The sequence below is a fragment of the Phoca vitulina genome, unplaced genomic scaffold (genome assembly GCF_004348235.1).
Source record: "Phoca vitulina isolate PV1807 unplaced genomic scaffold, GSC_HSeal_1.0 scaffold43, whole genome shotgun sequence".
Classification (NCBI taxonomy): Eukaryota; Metazoa; Chordata; class Mammalia; order Carnivora; family Phocidae; genus Phoca; species Phoca vitulina.
Genome location: NW_022589746.1, coordinates 11,983,086 through 12,000,565, shown reverse-complemented (window position 1 = coordinate 12,000,565; position 17,480 = coordinate 11,983,086). Strand labels below are relative to the sequence as shown.

Sequence of the window (17,480 nt, the reverse complement as noted above, 5' to 3'; positions counted from 1 at the left end):
CTCCCCCTCCGATTTCCCCCCCTTCATTCTTCCCCTCCTGCTACATTCTTCTTCTTTTTTCTTTCTTAACATATATTGCATTATTTTCAACTCTCCTTTTTCATTTATCCCTCATTCTGCACCACTATAAAAAATTACTAAAATGAAGACCAGGATTGAATCTGTAAAAACACTTTAAACACAAAAGTGGAAAGTGAGAATGAATACGTACCATTTCTTCCTCATAAAGAGGAGCTACACCTTCACTTTATGAATTATGGCAACAAGACAAACCAGTGCGGAGTCTGGCCCCCATTCGTGAAACTATTCCCCACCAGCTGACGTTCGTCTCTGTGGTTCCTGCAGACGGCCGCTGCCGTGAGGCTCTCGTTTCAGGGGAAAGTGCCGTCACCAGATCACGGACCCAGAAGGTGACAAGGAGCAACCTGCCCGATGTCAGATGGCCCCTAAGGCAAGGAGTACACACTGCCAGGACTTCATGCCTTTTCCCATCCTTACATTATTACACGCAGCTAACCAACTGTAACTACAACATCCAGATTAATGTTCGACCTCACTTCACTTTCCTAAAGGATGTCTCGGGCTGGAACGAGGCAATGCAGCCGCAACAGCTTACGAGGGTTTGCGGAGATGAGTCAAGGGCGTTTCCCTTCTGTCTGTCGTAGGACAGTCTGGGGTGATGACGGCGCAGTGACTCACACCCATAAAACATCTACGAGCATACATGAAAATGCTAACGGGGTTAAAACAATAAGTTTCACCTGTCTCTGTTCATGACAATGCCCTAGTCTATGGCCTCCCATTAGGAAAAAAACAAACTTTTACAACCTCACGTGAGCAAACAGATAAGCATGCCAGCAGGGATGGATGAATTCGTTATACCACATTCCAAACTTTATTACCTTGTATGCTGTTCTTTCTGTTGAGTTTTATGATTTATTATTCAAGTAGCCTGAGATGGGTGGTCTGCTTGGCTCGCTTTGATGAGCATGTCAAAGCTCCTGGCCCAATCCAGATACACGACCTTACACAGCCTTACATGGTCTGCTGTCACCACATGGAAACAAGCAGGACTTTTAGACACACTTAGAGACACGGCCGTATCTAAATAGATCATACCACATTTGCCGTACAACTGAAGTAACCATTATGTTATGGAACGTCCTTATCAAATTTATAAAATTAAGAAATATAACCAACATACACTCATTTAAAACTGAAGATGTGGTCATTCCGTTTCCATTTCATGCTTCTGCTCTGATGCATAGAAAGCACAGTCCTGGGGTGGAGCTTCCAGCTCACAGGAGCCCCTCGTAAGTTCCACAAGGGCAGGAGCCTATGCGACTATCGCCAGCTCATTACCCCTGACACAGGGTAGCTTCTCAGTAAATATTTGTTGGATAAATAAATGCATAAATAAAGGCATTCACATTAAAATTAATGGGCTCAGACTATTTCAAAACTACAGAGGTTATGACCAGTGTGCCCTCGCTTTTATGAAGTAAAGCGCCGATGGCAAACATGCCAGGTCTTGCGGGCCATCGATCCCCGCCGGAGCTACAGACCCTGGTCTCCTTCACAACCGTTCGATTCTGCTGTCGCAGCACGAAAGCAGTCACAGACGAACCATAAACAAATGAACATGACCGTGTTTGAATAAAACTTTACTTACAGAAACCAAATTTAGCCATAAACACACCCAAATCCCACAGGAACCACTTCTACACAACGAACATTCTATTCCCTAAAGGTTCGAAATCGGTGGGCTTGCCGAATTCGGCCAGACACATTTTATTGGGTCAAAAATTGGGCAGTGCATATGTACTCGTACTCTGCAGGGCCCATCCCCCCTTACTGAGCAACCCCCCCTCCCCTGGTTCCTGTCCTGTTACAGGCCTGGCCCACACAAGCCTCCGCATCTACACGCTCAACTCCGCGGCACAGCTGGCTTCCAGGGCTGTGGCCCACGCCCGCCCCTGTGGGTCCATACCCACAGCACAGGTGCTCCAGAGCAAGCCCATGACTTTCCCCGTCGAACATCTAGTATCAGCACCTAATGAACTTTATTCACCAGTGGCCAGTTGTCTGATCTATTCTGCACGGTCCCCTCTGAGGGGGAAGTGGCAGAGGAGAGGGGGCAGAAAACGTGTGTCAGCAGGGGACCAAGGTGGGAAGGGACGTGCTGAGCCCCAGGAAGAGCAGCGGGAATCGCTGCAGGACTGAGAAACCACACACACTCTCCCAGCCGTGTCTCCACCTTCTGTCTGCCCCTGGATTCCTCTTTCATGGGACAGCAGAAGCTGGACACCCAGGACAGCCTCCACTATAGCCACGGGGATAAAACCCCGTGTAATCCTCATTTCTGCCGGGGGAACCACCCCCCACCTCCCCGCCCTGCAGAAACTACCTGCATCTAATAGAATGAAGAAACTGGTTTATTCTCACACAATGCGACGCTCCATAGCAATGAAAATGAACAATCTGTAACTATCTGCAACAATATGGGATAACCTAATACACTGTTGAATGAGAAAAGCCAGACACAGTACAGTACAATCTGCGTTATATATGACACACACATTCACACACACAAAGAACAACAGACAAAATGAAATTATGCTCTTAGAAGTCAAGAGCATGGCTACCCATGGAGCGAGTTGGTGTGTACGGTCCAGATGGGGGCATGAGGCTATGGTGGAAATGTTCTGCTTCTTGATCCGGGTGCTGGTCACAGGGGAGTGCTTGGTTTGTGAAATTATACTGAGCTGTATATGTAACAAGACTGCACTTTCTGTATGCATACCCTAGTTCAACAGACAGAGAAAAAAACCATTACCCCAGGGGCAGAGAGCAAACTGAAGCCCCACACGGGGCCCCAGACACCTTTCTCTTCTCAATCTGTCAAAGCCTTTTTGCCTCAAATAGAGCCCCATTCCTCCTCATCATCATCTTTTCAAAGCCTAACCAGAGGCCAAAAAGCAAAAAACCAAACTAGATCATTCTGAGAGCCCTACAACTCCAGTCACGGCTGGGGCTCCTTCGGAATGCTGGGGTCTTTCCAAGAAACTTCACTGCTCTCACTTTGTGTTCTAAGTAAGACACAAGAATCTTAAGAAGCCTCCACTGCCCTATAAGGCTCACTTATAAATAGACTTCTTCTAAAATCATGCTCTAAACGGGCAACTGGAGCTCATAAACATCTACGAAGAAATGCTTGGACTCCCAGGGCCCGTTGAGAGCCCATCAACGTGCAGCAGAGGGCAGCCCGTGGGACAGCGCACAGCCACGCAGAACCACCGAGTGGGAGCAGTGACTGTGTGACTGGTTGTGACGCGTCACCATCTACACCTCCAATCACAGCGGAACACACCTGCAGGATTTGATAGGAAGTTTCAATTCGGGTAGTGAAATCATGGCGCTGGGAATCACTGTGAATGTCTTGAACAGTGGTTTCAACACAGTAACCTCAACTTGACAGGACTGCATATCCCTGGCACATTCTCCTGGGAGTTCAGGTTCAAAACTCCGTGAAGATCTTCGATCCCGTTCAAGCACAGCGACTAGTCTACTTGTGAAAGCCGCAGGAACACCAGCCCCAGGGGCGCAGACGGGCAGAGCACACGGAACAAGGGAAACACGGCCATCCCCTTATGCAGGACACACGGGCAAGTGCAAATCCCAATCCTTTACGTGCAGAAAGTTCTCACACCAAATAGGTTCGCACTGCCTATCTGTCCGTTAAATAAATCACTGCTTAAAGATTTTTGAAAACCTGCCTTCATTTACATTGGCTACGAAAGGATCATAAATCCAAAATTACACCTTTCAATAGAAAATTATAACTGTGTTTAATTAAATGATTCTACATCACATAGTTTATGAATGTTCTAAAATGCCTCTCAAGGGAAAATATCCTTATTTTTAGGAGCTACATCTCGAAGAATTTAGGATAAAATGTCATGATGCCTACAACTTACTTTTACTTTACATGCTTCAGCAGAAAAATGTACAAGCCCTCAAACACACACACACACACACAAACACACACACAAACAGACACACACAATATGGCAAAATGCTAACAAGTGTTAAATGTAGGCGGTGGATACACAGGAACTCACTGCACATTCTTCTAACTCTTCCATATGTCTGAAATTTTTAGGATAAAAAGTTGCAGAGAAATCTTTACACACCTCTCAAGCAGATGGCCGTCTTCTTTCTCCTAATGAAAAGCGAATGGCTAAATAAGCCCAGGGGCACATTCAAGGCCGTTCATGCTCCCTCACCCTGCAAGCAGAAGCGAAACAACATGTTACTACCAAGGATTTTTACTAAATTAAAGCTATTTCAGTTGAGAAAATATTCTTCATTTGTGACAAACCTCTAGATTAAAAAGGTGCTCTATCTAAATTGCTTTTAAGCAAGGAGAAAAGTGAAAAAAGAAAAAACTGATCCATCCCATCCTGAATGTGGGGAACAATCGTTAGCCTCAGCCACTCTAGAAAGTTCTGGAACAAAGAAATTCCTGATTAAGTATCTCTTAACTCACATCAATCTCAAGGCAGTGACACGTGACGTCGCCCAAACCTCCACTCAGAAGAGCAGGGGAGCTTCCAGGGCCCGAGTGTGACTGGATTTCTGAGACCCCACGTGAGGCCCCCGTGCACCCTCCGAGCCACGCCAGACTGCTGGGCCTCCTGGGTCTCCCAGGCAGACCCACCACGTGCCAACCGACATCATGACAGTACGACAAGGACATTCAACTAGAAAACACCGGGGATGAAACCTCTACTTAGATCTTCTGACCCCAAGCTCAAGGCATGTCTCACCATACAGGTGGCCCCCCCCACCCCCATACGATGCTCTCCTCAAAAGCAACCTCAAGGCCAAGAGGCCAAACATATTCACATGCCATCTGGGGGGAGGGGGTGCACAGCAGTTTGTTCCCTGAAGAATAATCATTCTTGGGGCACCTGGATGGTTTAGTCGGTGAAGCATCTGCCTTCGGCTCAGGTCATGATCTCAGGGTCCTGGGATCGAGCCCCACATCGGGCTCCCTGCTCAGCGGGGAGTCTGCTTCACCCTCTGTCTCTGCCCCTCCCTGCTCCCCCTGCCTGTGCTCTCTCTCCCTAAAATAAATTCTTTAAAAAATAATAATAATCATTCTTAATACTACCATTAATACTCTAATTATGATTACCAATTCTATAACGACTACTAGTAATTATACTTCCCTTTTAAACACAATAACCCTTAATGTAATTTTGACATTATATGTGTATTTTTTTCCTCCCTTTTTTCTCAAAAGAGAACACTGTTGGCCAAGGGAAGCAAAACAAGCATCACCAGAGGTGCCTTTTACCTTGGCCACAACAAAAGGCAATTATCACTTGCTGTTGAGGATATTTCCTCTCATTTTTGTAACCAGCCAAGTCCCGTATAATGACATGCACGGCTCTACCACTGAGGACGGAGGCGGCATCAGAACCACTGAGGAACACGTGGTGTCCCCATAAGATGGCCTAAAGGGGTCCTTCATGCACTGGTCACCACAATCCTGCACAAAGAGGTTTACAGGTATCGACGTCCAACGTGTGAAGGAGCCACATACGAAAGCTTGAAGAAAGTGAGTCAGGGCCCCTGTGCCTGGCTTTCAGTCCCGTCTCCTCCACTCGCCAGCTCGATGAAAAACCGAGAGAACTGCCTCAAGTTGCTTCCTCACCTGGGGACGGGGGAGCACCTGTTCCCAAGGATGCTGCAACCCACAAGGAGATAGGATGGGTCTCGATGCCTCACACGCCGGAGCACCTGGACCCCAGGAACACTCACCAGGAAGTTAGGCCAAAAGCTACCCAAATCCAAGGGAAAACACATGACGCTCCTTTGGAAACATCAGTTTTACTCAGAGATTTTGGTGAGGATAAGCAAATGAAACAGCAATTGAAAACTTGCTAATAAAACAAACATGCATTGCGAGCACAATGTAATTACAGCATGAATTAAGCTCAAACTCCTATCCTTACTTGTCCAGTTCCTTTCCAGCTACACCCTCACTTGTAGGGGAAGGGAGTGAGGGGTGGGCTCTCCTTTCCCATTAAAGGGGGTCTCGGGAGAACAGCTGAGGCTGGTAGAGACTTCAACATCACGGTGAGCCCAGGACACTACCAGTGGCCCTTAGCCCAGAGAATTCTCCTCAAAAATCACGAGTCCCAGATTTCCACCTGATCTAGGGACACAGGTAGACGGACATCTAGGCACATGTGGTCCCGTCTACACCACACGTCCTGGGGTCCGTACTCCCCGGGTCCCTCTCTGCCCTGCCCGCCCCCACCCCCCCGCAGGTGCTGTCAGCAGCCAGGGCCCCCTCCCCCAGTAGTCAGCCCCCACCACGGACTCTGCTCCAGCCCCACACTGCAAACACATGTGGCACCCACATCCTTGTCATGTCGATGAGTGCCCGCACCATCACTAATGCAAAATAAGCTTCCCAGTTCGGCTTGTCTAGAAAAACTTTATCGTGAAGTAGATCAAAAAGTGCACAAGCACAGGAACCAGCCTCGGAGGAGGCGCCAATGATCCTGCGTCCCACACTCAAGCTCTGGTGCCCCCCCCCCACCCACACTGAGCATACGGGGAGCTTCCTGCCCCTCTTCCTACTGCCCACTGAACGCGCACATCTCTCCATCCAGCTGGGGGAAATGGGAGTCGGATCTGAACGGCTGGGGTCCAGGGCAGCCTCCTCACTCTGTCCTGGGAGGGTCCTCGGCACAACAGCCCTGGGGAGCCCGGGAGCTGCACCTTGAGCCCACCGAGCCTTCTGAGGACGGCTGCTGCCGCGGCTACCTGGACCACAACCAGATGGGAGACCCCGAACCAGAACCACCCAGCCAAGCTGTCCCGACGTCTTGCCCACGCACAGACCTTGTGAGATGACCAGTGTTGGTCAGTGTTTTAAGCTGCTCCATTTGGGGTACCCTGTTATTCGGTGACCATATGTCAGACTAGAGAATAATGGAAACAAAGCCCGTGCACCCGATACCCCAGCAGCTGGGTCTGGGGGGTTTTGTGGGGTTTTATGGAAGACGTGTGTGCCCCTTCCTGACTCCCTCCATCCACTCCCCTGCAGTTAACCACTAGCCCCAATTCTGATTTAATTCCTCCACTCATCCGTATGTTTTCATCACATACATATTCTCAGTATGTGGTTGCATTTTGCCAGGTTTTAAAACCAATGTAAAGTAAAACCGGAGTGTATGTATTAAGACTTGCCTCTTCCGATGCGGATTCTGAGACTCACCCCTGGCGACTCATGTGGCCGTGGTTGATGATCACCACTATCTATACAGTTCCCTCTGTGTGAACAGACCCACAGCTCACCGCTCCATTCCACCGAGGATCACCTGGGGTTTTGTCAGTTTTTGCTATTATGAACAACGCTATTTACATTCCAGTGCCTGTCCCTGGGGCACATACCGCGTTTCTCCAGGGTATACACTTAAGAGAGGAGGACTGAGCTCGGGAGTGCGCGTGTTCAGCTCTTCTAAGTAATGCCAAATTGTTTTCCACTGTGGTTGTGTACAATGTACCCTTTAGCCGCCTTTCCAGTCTCTCCCAAACAAGAGGCATGCTTGTTTTGCTAATTACCAGCAGAGCTCTCAACCAACAAAAGGGAAAGCTTTTCCTATTTGCAGCATCACTACCGCAAATAAATAGTACTCCAAAGTAGTGACCCAGACAGCTGGAACATATTAGTCACAGGACATCAGCACAGACTTCAGAATAATGATGCAGACCCAGCCAGCACCACACATCGCCCACGGGTGTAAGTCAAATTGGACTTCTAGACCGACATGAAATTCACAAACGGTTTTTCCTCCTGGTGGACTCACATCTGGGGTCCCACCTTATTGCGTTCATCTCAAATGGGAAAAAAATCAACTCACATGCAACCCAGCCAAATTCAAGATTAAAGCAGCAGAGCCGAATCATTTCAACGAAATCGTGCGGTGCTGTGTTTTAAACAGACGGCTGATTATATTTTTAATATTTTCACCCGTAAATAGGATGAGACTGTCACTTACCATAACTAATCTTAGGTGCAGTAACTCTACAAAAACTACTTGGGCTTTATTTGGGGGGGGGCTTTATATAAAAAAAAGGTCCCTTTTAGTTTAGCTAATTCCATTTCTTAGGTGGCAACAGTCATTTTCACGATAATTATTTGTATTTCTAGTAAAAACATGCTATCAAACTTTTCCCCTGGCATTCAATACAAGAAATGAGAAATTCTTCCCATGTGGGCAGGAAGGAGAGGAGAAACGTTACTGTGGGTCTCCCGGAGGCTCGCCTCCCGTACTGAAAACAATGGCACCAGATGATCAGAATCAGGTCATTTCAACTCCACCTCTTGACGGTTCTTCTTTCTTTACAATCATTTACCCCTGTGAGGTAGGCACTATTATTACACCCATTATACAGATGAAGGAAGCGCAAGGTGCAGAAAGCAATTAAGTTGTGCACAGTCGTGAAGCTGGCGAGCGGTAGACCGAGGACCTGGCCCCAGGCCGTCTACTCCAGAATCCAGAGTCTTGGATGCTCCTCTGGGCTCCTGCACTTCAAAGGCCTGCTGTGCTGCTGAGGGGATCACAGAAGCCAAAAGGGGGATGCACCCCACAGAGGGTGAGCATCACATCCACGCCTGCCCAGGAGAGGACGACACACCAAGCGCTCCAGCAAGGGGACAAGAGAACGCGGGGAGCCCACTGCAGCCCAACCCTTGCTCCCACAGACAAAGCCTCACACACCCCACAACGAATGACCTGACAATTTGTACAAGGTCATTGCTATACCCTTTTGTTTTTGCTAATATTACAGTTTCCTCTTCCTGTCCTACCCTAAACAGAATAACCTTGCCAACCAGATCACCCTTGATGATATTCGTAAAGGTAAGACATTCTTACACCGGAGCTGAAATGGACTCTAAGTAAACACTTGGCTCATTCAGCTTATCTTTTGTTTTTGTTTTTGTTTTTAAAGATTTTATTTATTTGACAGAGAGAGACACAGCGAGAGAGGGAACACAGCAGGGGGAGTGGGAGAGAGAGAAGCAGGCTTCCCGAGGAGCAGGGAGCCCGATGCGGGGCTCGATCCCAGGATCCTGGGACCATGACCTGAGCCGAAGACAGACGCTTAACGACTGAGCCACCCAGGTGCCCCTCATTCAGCTTTTCTATTACTGATGTTAGAAAACCTTAGGCACTCATTACAAATAGCAACATCTCTTCAAAGTATTTCCAGTTTCCTGGAAATCATCCCAAATGATCTGGCCAATAAAGAAAAAAACCTGACTAGGGGCGCCTGGGTGGCTCAGTCGGTAAGCATCTGCCTTCGGCTCAGGTCATGATCCCAGAGTCCTGGGATCGAGCCCCGCATCGGGCTCCCTGCTCCACGGGGAGCCTGCTTCTCCCTCTCCCTCTCCCCCTGCTTGTGTTCCCTCTCTCGCTGTGTCTCTCTCTGTCAAATATATAAATAAAATCTTAAAAAAAAAAAAAGAAAGAGAAAACCTGATTAAATGACTAGCAAATGACAAATTAAAAAAATTCCAGCAACACAACATATACCATTGCTCACAGCACCCCTTTGCCATACCTAAGGTTAGGTATTTAAAGTATAAAGTGGTGTCAACTAAATCTGTATGTTTGTAACTACATTAAGAAGTTAAAAAATTAGGGGGTGCCTGGGTGGCTCAGTGGGTTAAGCACCTGCCTTTGGCTCAGGTCATGTTCTCAAGGTCCTGGGAAGTCCTGGGATGGAGCCCCACACCGCAGGTCAGGCTCCCTGCTCAGTGGGGAGTCTGCTTCTCCCTCTCCCTCTGCCCCTCCCCCGCCGCCTGTGCTTACTCGCACTCTCTAGAATAAATAAAGTCTTAAAAAAAAAGAAGTTAAAAAATTAATTGGTTGATTAATTATGCTATTGGATAAATATAAAGATTGCAAAATGGAAACAAAAAGTATGAAATGTGAATTTTGGAACAGAGCATCCAGGTTAGCCACCAGCAAGCTCCAGGGCCACTGGTCCCTTCTGCATCTATTGGGGGGGGGGGGGTTGAGCAGGGGCAACTGCAGCACCACAGGTCTGTCGTGCAAAACTGGTCCAATCCCATCTGTCTTGGCCAAATGAGGCAGTCTATTAGTAAGCCACACAGAGGAAACAGAGAAACACATTTCATAAAAGGAAAAGGCTGAATCTTGTGTCGACTCTAGTATTTGATCCAGAGTGGAGCAGGGGACTGACCCAGGGGCAGTTTTCCAGAGGGAGATGGCCAGGACAGGCCAGGAACAGCGTCATTCGGTAGGAGGTGTTAGACCAGAAGCTAATGCTAATGCTTTCTCAGTAAATGCCATGGGCCAGACCTTCTGCTGAGCATGCTTCCTACACTCTCCTTCAAACCCTCACTCAATAACCTTGAGAGAAAATATCGTGAGACAGATCCCTATTTAGCAGATATGAACACGGACTCAGAAATTAAATGACTTGCCCAAAGTCACAGAACGAGTACATAGGTCTAATGCCTGGCTAAAGCATATGGCAGGCATGCAACAAATATCCGTTGAACATGGGGTCTATATATCTCCACCACAATAAGATAAAACACTACTTCTGTCACAGGGTTTTGTGAGGATAAACTGAGATTATGTATATAAAGTTCCTCGCTCAGTGCCTTGACTGCTAGAATCTACTGTAGTATACAGACAAAATGTTGATATAAAAAACCAGCACAATACCAACCTGGAATACAATTATGGTAATGACAATGAGTAAAACAAACAGTACAATAGAAGACACACGGATATACGTAACAGGCAGAAGAAAGGCAAATAAGCCATGAAAAGATACTCAACATCACTGATCATCAGGGAAATGCAACTTAAGATCGCACTGAGATACCCCTGCACACCTACCAGAATGGCTAAATTTTCGAAACTGGCAACATCAAATGCCAACAAAGATGCACATCAGTCAGGACTCTCACATATTTCTAGTGGGAATGCAGTGGGTGAAGGGTAAAAAAAAAACCAAACAAAAAAACAAAACAAAAACCTGTGGTACGCCCATACCCTGAACTACTACTTAGTAATAAAAAGGGACAAACTACTAATACACACAACAACATGGATGAATCTCAAATGCACTCTGCTAAGGGAAAGAAGTGAGTCTCAGAAGGGGATAATCTGTACAATCCCACTTACATGATATTCTGGAAAAGGCAAAACTACAGCAACAGAGAACAGATCCGTGCTGTCAGGAGTTAGGGATGGGGGGACTGACTACAGAGAGGTAGCACCAGGGAATCTGAGAAGCGGATGCCACGGGCCGTTTGCAGAACAGGATACGTGGATCAGTGCATGTGTTAAAACTCAGAGAACTAAATGCTCCAAAAGAGTGAATTTTACTGCTGGTAATTAAATAACTGAATAAAATTTTTAAATCACAGAAAAAATTGTTAGGTCTTGGTGAATGACTATTCGACATCTACTTCGAGAGGAAAGAGGGACATGTGAGGGTCGAACAGCTCTGAGGCTCCTTGCCCAGCTAACAATAATGGAACAGGAGACCGTGAAGAGTCCGTGTGAGGACCTCTACGCGGTACAGAGGGGTCAGGAACCTTGGTTTCTGGTTTGACTTCATCGAAGAAGGACTGTGTCAAATTACATAAGCCGCATCACCCCCCTGAGCCTCAGTTTACCTACTCCTAAAATGAGACAATGAAGCAAATGGTTTCTTGATCCCTTCCCGCTGCAGACATTCTCAGGTCAATTTGTCTTCAAGTCACTGAGTCTGGGAGGACAGCAGGACCAGTAGCAGAAATACCCACACACAGAAAAATGGCCAGGCATCCGCACAAACTGCAGCAGGGAACAAAATATGGTGAAAACCACTGATGTGTGTGGACGGCAGAGTGGACGGTGGGGAAATCATCAAGGAAGGGGACAGACAGGAGAAGATGCAGACTAGCGCCCTCTCACACGACAGAATCCGAGAGAAGACAGGTTTCCTCGGGCCAGAGAGGCTGCTACACCTCGAGCACCAAACGCTGGAGGGGTCGAGATGAGGACAGATGAAACAGTCAGGGTAGTTTCCCTGTAACAGCCCCCTGCAGAGGCAGCAATTTCCAAAATTTTTTAGAAATTCTTGGAAATTGGGACACCTGGGTGGCTCAGTCGTTAAGCGTCTGCCTTCGGCTCAGGTCATGATCCCAGGGTCCTGGGATCGAGCCCCACATCGGGCTCCCTGCTCAGCGGGAAGCCTGCTTCTCTCTCTCCCACTCCCCCTGCTTGTGTTCCCTTTCTCGCTGTGTCTCTCTCTGTCAAATAAATAAATAAAATCTTTAAAAAAAAGAAATTCTTGGAAATTAAGAACATGATTGTTGAATGCAGCTGAGCCATCTTCTTGTCCTGAGCAAGTGTATGCAGAGACTCCAGAATTCTAGAATGGAAGAAACCAATTCATTTTTCAAAGGATTTAACAGAGGGGCACCTGGGTGGCTGTCGGTTATGCATCTGCCTTCGGCTCAGGTCATGATTCTAGGGTCCTGGGACTGAGTCCCGTGTTGGGCTCCCTGCTTCTCCCTGTCCTTCTGCCACTCCCCTTGCTCATGCGCTCGCTCTCTCTCTCTCAAATAAATAAGTAGAGTCTTTTTTAAAAAAAGGATTTAACAGAATGTAAAGAATACAACTTATTAACGGACTAAGAATTTACTGTTGTCACCGTATTAGTTTGCGAAGCAGGGAAAGCGCTTGACGTCAGTAAGATTCCCCAAGTGACCGTCTGAAATGTAGCGAATCCTTGGGCCCCGCACAGAGCAGAACCCAGAAGGCCACTCCTGGGCCCGGCCCCTGTGGCCGAGGGAACCCGGGGAGGCACAGCCTCTGAGCCTGAGCGCTTCACCAGCGCTGAAGAGCGAGCAGGGAAATGGAGAGTATTCAAGCAAAGTTCACACGCAGAACACTTTTCCAACATCACTCCCTCTGCCAATTCTTTTTGATGATGACTGCAAAAACATCGCTCTGACACGCCCTGGCTCGGCCAGTTCTGGGAGAGGAAGGGCCTTTGGCTCCAAGTCTGGTCTCTTCCACCACCGACGGGCCCCCAACTTTAGGAGCCCTGCTTCACTGCCCCGCTTCGCTGCTCACTTCCCTTTCTGCCCCCACAGGGGGGGACGGCCCCGGGGGCCTCCCTCGCACCTGCTGGGCGATCGCATGTCCACGGAGGCACCTGAGGGGACACACACATGAGGTGTGACTGCCACTATTCTCCAGGGCTGGGCTGTGACCACACGTCCTGCATGCACACTCACATCCCCACTGCCCCCCCCCCCCCAGTAGCCGGTGTGCTGGGTGGAAGCACGACCGTGGCAGGTGCAGGGCAACACCCAGCCCAGGCTGCTGGAGGGGGGAGAGTGGCACGGCTCATCCCGGAGACCCTGAAAGAGGAAACTAAGGCAGACCAGTGCAGCAGAAGGCATTTGAGGGGGCACAAAGCTCGGGAGTAAGGAACCACGACCAGGGAGGGGACGGGGGGATGAGAGGGACAGCAAGGGACAGACCACAGACACGTTCGACTGAGGGGCTCAGGCTTTCTCCTCGGGGCACGGGGATCCAGGGGCACATGTGGGCAGGATGGTACCATGAACCCCTCTCCAGCTTGGGAAGAGGACTGCCAGCAGTCAGGTCAGCTTGGGAAAAGGACTGCCAGCAGTTGGGTGAGGGGAAGGAGGTCAGGGCAGAGAGCAGACGGCTAGGTGGAATCCAGGCAGGAAGGGATGCGGGTTCAAGTCTGGATGAATGCAAGAGATAATGCAGAGACCAAACGACCTTTCTCTGGGGACTGGAAGGGGACGGTGGTCACGGAAAAGCAACTGTGGATGGTCCCTGGTTCTGCCCAGACGACCGAGAAGAGGATGGTCTTTTCCACTGGAGGAAGGACAGCACTGGTGGGTTCACCGTGTGCAGGACGGCACGTGCGGAGGTCACTCCGTACATCTGTGACCGACCGGTAAGTCTTAGGCTTCTCCTCACGGAGCTGCTTCTTTCAAATCCCCACAGGCAACAGAACCTCAAAACAGTGCAGTATCTCCCAAAAACTCAATTCCATGCTCTTAACTTCTCGGCAGCCGAAGTCAGAATGGACCTCACATGGGAGAGGGCAAGTGGCTTAGTCCAGGCTACACAGCCAGAAGGGGAGCAACTGAAGTTTCATCCAGGACGGCCTGCTTCTGGAATGTCCGCGTCTCTTCTCATCTGCGGTCCTGCTCCATTAAGGGCCTAGCGCTGCCGGTTCTGTGAGGTTAGGGCTCAGGGGTCTTGCTCTCTGGCCACTTCTCTTGCTACTGGTGATAACAGAGTCCAGGCAACCCTGAACTACCTACTCTTAATCCCCAGGAACACTGTTCCCACCGCGGAGCTCTGGCTCACCTGGAAAGGCCTGCCCCATCTCCGCGTCCCCAAGTTCATCCCAACGTCTTCAAGTTCAAGTTCATCCAAGTTCAAGTTCATCCCAAGGCTACTGTACCTCCGCACCTGCAGGGAGACTGTTCTGGTTTCCGTAGGAGCTGTTTCCGAATTCCTCTGCCCTACCTTGTATCTCAACGCTCAAAGTTCCCTGAGGGCAGTCCTCATTTAACTCACAATTGTATCACTGGCTGAGCCCAGCAGGACACTTCCCCTCCTGTAAGGCTACTGTAACCATGTTACCTCTGGGAAGAAGGGTGGGAAGGCCCCTGGAGAAGGATACAGTGTTTATGTGGAGCCCCCACTCCCCAGGCACTACCCCCGCACCAGAGAGCAGAGAACCAGACCCCACAGTCCCGTGGAAATGGGGGGTTTGTTTAAAAAAAAAATTTATACACACACACACTCCCCAAAACACGTCAAATATACAAAATATTTGATAAAAGTGAGGGCTTGGGTATATATATGTTCATCATATTATTCTCTATATTTTCTAAATGTTTAAAATATTTCATGATAAAAACATCTAAAACTGCGAAAAAGATCAATGTAAAGCCACTACTCTGCACGAAGAACCGGCTGGTCAGACTGACTGATCTGCAAAGGTTCTAGACAGAGAAAAACTTACTGTGATCTGGTGTTTTTCGCATCATGAGCCACAGCTGTAAAAGCAACCGGAACAAAAGATGGAAATGCATAAATTTAGACGATATGAATGCAATCGAAAAACGGAATGAGGTTTTCAGTCAGCCGAGACCTCCCTCGTGCTACCACAAAATCCTCTGTTATGGTAAATAAATAAATAAATAAGACAGGAAGACATAACCGCTTTTTTTTTTATAAAGACATTTTATTTTTTTCAAGTAAACTACCCCCAACATGGGGCTCGATCTCACAAGCCCAAGATCAAGAATCAAGTGCTCCACTGACTGAGCCAGCCGGGTGCCCCCATAACCACTTTCTACTACTTTCTGGCCTCAAAAAGAAGCCCTAGTAATAGCCACTACCATGTACCCTCTACACCCGCAGCGTGCTGGGCACCGACAGACCCAATCCCATAACAAACCTGCACGATGGCATTACTGTCCCCACCCCATCGCTGGTGACTGGCCCCTGCAGGCACCCAAACCCGCCTCTGGCAATAATCAATACACCATGATGTATGCTGCCCAATATCCCGTGTTCTCTCATTCATTTCCCATAAACTTCTGCACCACACAAATGAGCGAATCTGACAAAATCTCCACCAGGCAGTTCAGTAAACTTAAAAAAAAAAGAAAAAATCCAAGAAATCACAGTCTTAAGATATACAATCTCAGGAACAGTACCTCCAAATGTTAAGGCAATAAAGAAAATTGAGCAGTAAAGAAAATCAACTGTGCAATCCTCTAGTCACAAAATAAATACTACATAAATATTTTAAATCAAACAGCCATATAATTTGAAGGGGCCTTAAAGATGCAACTGGCAACAAACCTGCGAGCCCAAAAAAAATGAGTTCTTGAAGTCAATTTCTAATACTTTTTATCTTCAAACATGTGTTACTGTGAAGAGCGTGCAAATTTGTGTTCTACGCCGAGACAGAGGAACGGGACAGGCCAGAGTGCGTGTGAGCAGGTTGAGATTTTATTATTTACTGAATTTTCAAAAATGAAGAAGAGCATAAAACTTGAAAAACATGCCACTGTTTATTCCGGGGGTGGGGGGGGGGGGGGGGGGGCGCTTAGCCATTCTGGAAACAAAGTACAGATCAGATGGGAAAGGTCAGGTTTAATCTACATCAATACTTCTGACCCCTAGACTTTTATTCCTCCAGTAGAAGCCTGGTGCGGAAATTGCTCTGCACTTCCTCCATCACTCCCCCTACATGGTCTAAGTTTTAGGCACTAAACTGCTCTGACCATGCCTCCCAGACAGTAAGGAACTTTTTGAGCCAGAAACCCAATAATCGGGGCCCTCTCCCGGCTGGACCCCAGCTGGAAGAGAGGGGACTGCTCCCCTTGCCTGCACACCGCAGGGGTGAGGGGTGAACCTCATGTACCAGTCGGGCAGAGGTGCCAGGGAAGGAGTCCTTGGGAAGACAAGAGGAGCTCGAAGACCCAAAGAGGAAAAAAGAAATGAAAGCAGGATGGTCCAGGAGAGGGGACGAGGACGGAGGACGTAGGATCAGCAATCCCAGTGGAGTGGTCTGGGAAGACTCGGATTAGCTCAGCACACGATGGAAGCCGCAGACACTGGAGGCATAAATAGTCTGGGGCCATTTGCCATACTCCTCTTTTGATCTTAAACTCCTCAAGAGTGGGGGGCCCACTTTCCCCATCAGGGGTGAAGACAGCGATCACTGGTGTCCCCGTTCCATCAGGGGACACGTGGGCAGGAGCCCCGCATCTCTCCCACGCTCTCACCACCCAAAAGGAACCACAATGACAACTTATGGGGGGAGGGAGGAGGCGGGCTTCAACACAGCACGTGCCACGCTGCATTCAGCCGTCAGGTGCATAACGGAAGGCGGACTTCAACTGTAAACTGTTTGCCCGGGGATCTGAGGCGGTGCGTTCGTTAGCAGCACTCAGGATGTTCGTAGTACAAAAGCGCCCTAATTATCTTTCTTCCCAGACACCTAGCCCTGATGACATACAGCACGCCGAACCAAAACATTAAGGCAGACGGTATTGTGGTTATTTTTGAAGTAGAATATTTGACCAATTGCCAGAGTGTCTAAGTAAATACGTAAGTGATACAACTGAGTATCAAATGTGCATGTTATTTGTTCTCGCTTCCCTACTTAAATCAAGGCCTTGGGGCGCCTGGGTGGCTCTGTCCGTTAAGCGTCTGCCTTCAGCTCAGGTCATGATCCCGGGGTCCTGGGATCGAGCCCCGCGTTGGGACTTCTCCCTCTACCCCCCCCCAAAATAAATAAATAAAATCTTTAAAAAAGAAATAAAGTTTAAATCATGGCCTTGTTATTTA

The 17,480-nt window shown here is 48.4% G+C and overlaps 1 protein-coding gene across 11 annotated transcripts in view; it reads right to left on the bottom strand.

Moving 5' to 3' along the window:
• SGMS1 (sphingomyelin synthase 1) overlaps positions 1-17,480 on the bottom strand; it is a 271,961-nt gene that overhangs the window by 237,303 nt on the left and 17,178 nt on the right. For 10 of the 11 annotated variants that reach the window (XM_032430253.1, XM_032430252.1, XM_032430257.1 and 7 more), the window contains one exon: positions 4,194-4,287. The gene's annotated coding sequence lies outside the window, so the exon portion shown is untranslated. Of the gene's footprint in view, positions 1-4,193; positions 4,288-11,750; positions 12,151-17,480 lie in introns of those variants that run through there. The other variant, XM_032430255.1, reaches the window with a different exon arrangement.